This window comes from Dermacentor andersoni, chromosome 4 (assembly GCF_023375885.2).
Source record: "Dermacentor andersoni chromosome 4, qqDerAnde1_hic_scaffold, whole genome shotgun sequence".
Classification (NCBI taxonomy): Eukaryota; Metazoa; Arthropoda; class Arachnida; order Ixodida; family Ixodidae; genus Dermacentor; species Dermacentor andersoni.
In genome coordinates this window covers 192,768,331-192,772,115 of record NC_092817.1, presented here as the reverse complement: position 1 = coordinate 192,772,115, position 3,785 = coordinate 192,768,331, and positions in this window count along the sequence as shown.

The following is a 3,785-nucleotide window of genomic DNA, read 5'->3' as shown; positions in this document are numbered from 1 at the left end:
CTCGGCGCGGCTTAGGCCAATCGCCTGAGGCGAAACAGAACGCCAGCTGAACTCGCGTTTCGAACAACGATCTCCGATCGCGCCCATGGTTGCGTACAAAGAGCGCGGTTGTCTTATAAAGCACAAGGAGTGCTACACCTCCCGCAAGGCCCCTGTAGTGTACTAGGTGCCATTCAGCTGCGGCAAGTCGCACGTTGGCCAAAGTGGTAGACACATCAACAATCGTCTGATCTAACGTGGTTTGTCCCTGTCCAACTGGGCGTGCTCCCACTTGCCGATGACTGACGTAGTTGTGGTTGCAGACCGGTTTCTACGGGCACTCTCGTTTTGTCGAGAGACCGGCGGCAAATTAACCAAGAAATTACAGAGGCGTACCGTATGACAAAGATGGGAGATGGTTGTGTCTGCCTGCCATCTATTTTATTAGCAGAAATTCGCGTATCTTGAAGGCACGTGTCGCGAGATCCACTGCTAGTAAATACCGCTGGGTGCTTGTCTGCAATGATTTGATTACACCTTGTTTGCCATGACGTTAAGGGGACATGCTGCTCGAAAGAATATTATTTGTACTAGAGATTTGAAAATACTGTCATTCATAGAGATATTTGTGTAGATTGGAAATATGTCATCAGCTTTTGTGTAGTCGCTTTATTTTTTTTTAGCTATGTCCTACACAACTGATAAATATACTGACCTTTGGAGGCACTTTCTTGTGTATTAAATTTTCACGAAAAGCATCGTGGTGTAGCTTATTTAGCTTGTTGTAGACCGCAAAGTGCCGATATCTATCCAAACTCCATGTATAGTTAGTGGAACTATGCAACAAAATATTACTAAACTTCAACAATTTTTTTTCACAATCCCATAAAATATAACCTTGTACTCCTGCAGCTACTGCCGAGAGATGTTGCAATATAAAATAGATTTCAGCATTCTGCATATCTTGAAGAGTATGTCTGCCAAATTTTGTTAGTATAGGGCAATTTTAAGTGCACAAGGTTATTCTCATATGGTTGCGAAAAAAATTAGTTGCAGTTTACTAATATTTTCTGGCATAGTTCCATTAAATATGGCACGATGGTATTTGTGAAACTTTTACGCACAAGAAAGTGCCTCCAAAGATCACTATCTTTTGCAGTTGTGTAGCACATGACTAAAAAAATGTAGCGGCTACACAAAGACTAATGACATATTTGAAATGTACATAAGGAAGTCTGTGAATGGCAGTATTTTCAAATCTGGAGTACAAATAATATTTTTTTATTCGTGTAGCATCTCCCTTTAATTTCACTACCAGGTGGCACTTGTTTTGTGTAAGTTTTGTATAAATAGTTCCTCGACTAAAAATACCAGTAGAGCCCTGGCGCTGGTTTCGTCTAGCCCTTTCCGTTGTCCGTGTGTTTCGTATACGCAACCCAAAGTAGGAATATGAATACATACCAACTCAAACTGCTTTCATTTCTTCTACTGCTTATTTGACGTAACTCAACATTGCGAACTAGAAAAAAAGCGAACCTAACTAAATAACTATACTAACTAAACTAATTTGATTATTACACTAACCAAACTAAGAGAATAGTGTAACGAAACACAGCTGACCGAAATATTTCTGTGCGAGGAATGCGACTTGGCGGCAAGGTGGGGAGGGGGGCACGTTTGTCACGCAGCCCTTCTATGTGTATTATTCTCGCGTTGGAGTTACGGTGAAGTACACGGTATAAAAACTGTGAATCACGAATCTGTTTATTTGGCGAACCTGGGCCCACAAACGCAATTAAGTTACCCTCAAAGCGCAACGATAGCGGCGAACACATTCGGCGGTCGTCGAAATCTGATCTACCGATCAAGCGCGTCGGCTTTTATACATGAGTCATCGAAGGTTCCGGAAGAATCGTTGATACCCGCGTGTCTTCCAGAAAGCACTACAGCATTCGCGTCGCGCATACCATCAGGTTACGCAAGACCCGGTGGCAACAGACAACGGATATAACCATCGATAACATTCGAGGAACTTCCGATACATGCAGAAGCGTCCTGCGCCGAGCAATAACGCTTACGATTTGTTACCCGGTGAAGAGCGGTCGCCGGTGAAAGATAAATAAGTACACGTGTCAATAGAAGCACAAGCGCTATTTCGCCTACCTAAAGTTACAGCATGTTCAGTCTACAAAGATGCTGAAATAAACGTGGCAGAGGAGCCTTTCCTGACAAACAAAATATTCCCATGATCGCGCAGCCTGGCCACTTCAACGTGGCACATTGATGCCCTTCTGCTCCCGCCAGCGTCACTGGTACCACGGTCTGTCCCTATAAGAAACTTTCGAGAAAGTTTCCTGACCGGAAGAAAAGTATTGAAATACTCTGGTCATACTATATATTTTCCATGCTCGGTCCATGCTGCTCCGTGTTCATTAAACAGACTTCGTAAACATTTTGGGATACAGTGCACGCCGTTACTTCAAACGATCAGCTTCACGCTGTCACTGCAGGCAGACAGCACAGCGCAGGCTTCAAAACGCGGCACAAACCGTGCGCATAAAAACTTGTGCTCGACGGTTGCAATGATATTACAATCAAATCCTTCCTGAGCTATCCACACCCACAGACTTTCGGCATATGCGACCGAATATGTCCACGATATGAAATACCACTAAAGAAAGTTAACCAATCGCACAAATAGTTTGCAGCAAAACGTACTGACGCGGACAGAAAGGGACTACAACAGATGCTGGACTAGCAGCCGAATGTTTATTATTCGTTTCGCCCACCCTTCATAGCACGAGATAGCCAATGCTTATTTTTGTCATGCCGATTATCCGTTCCTTATGGTGAAACATCGGTTTTGCGCAAGTAGCTCTGTTCATTTCCTGTTAGTACGACCGCTGTAAGCAGGCCCTTAAAGAAATCCCGTCATCACGTAATGGAAGAAAGCTTCATGCAACAAATAATCAGGCTCAGCAACGCTGGCTACCTTAAAGGCCTGCTTACAGCGGTTGCCGAGGGACAGCTAAGGAAGACGACGCTCCTGAACAAGAAAGTTCAAGAAAAATTATTCAACAGAAAAGGAAGATGGTTGTGCCTCCTGTGCCTTTATGTACACGGCCTAACCCACATGCTAAAGATAGCTGGAATGGAAGTCGTCACGGTTGTAAATACAGCGCAAAACAAGGCGTATTCAATGTGTCCACGAGTCAAGAGTGGCCAGAAAAGTAAGCAATGTACGAAAAAAAACAGAAGTACATTGCCTGCTAGACAGGGGTAATATTGTTACGAAATGATGGAAGAAGAGAGGAAGAATATCGCGGGACGCTGGCTGCTCCGTGTTGTTGGTGGTCAGCCATCTTAACTACTCTGGCTCATTTTGTATATATATATTGTAAGCACTATTAACGTACTTCGTCGTTTTCATTTGTACATAGCCATCATCATCTTCCCTCTTCTTCGACTTCTTCGCGCGTGAGCGGCGGGCGTTGCCTTTTTTGGAATAAACAGCGCTGGACAACTTGATCGGTCTCGGTATTATATTATATATATATATATATATATATATATATATATATATATATATATATATATATACTGTAAACACAATCTTCTATACTCGCAACATCCCCGTAACACATTGGTGGAGATGAGGGGTACTTCGGCTGGAAACGGAGCTCCGCAGTGGACGTCGCATCACCGTCCGCACCATGAATGACGGCGAGCACTCGGGATCAACGTCGTTGCCGCCTCCTACCTCACCGTCGTATGCTACGTCGCTGTAATCTTCAGTTGTCGTTGTG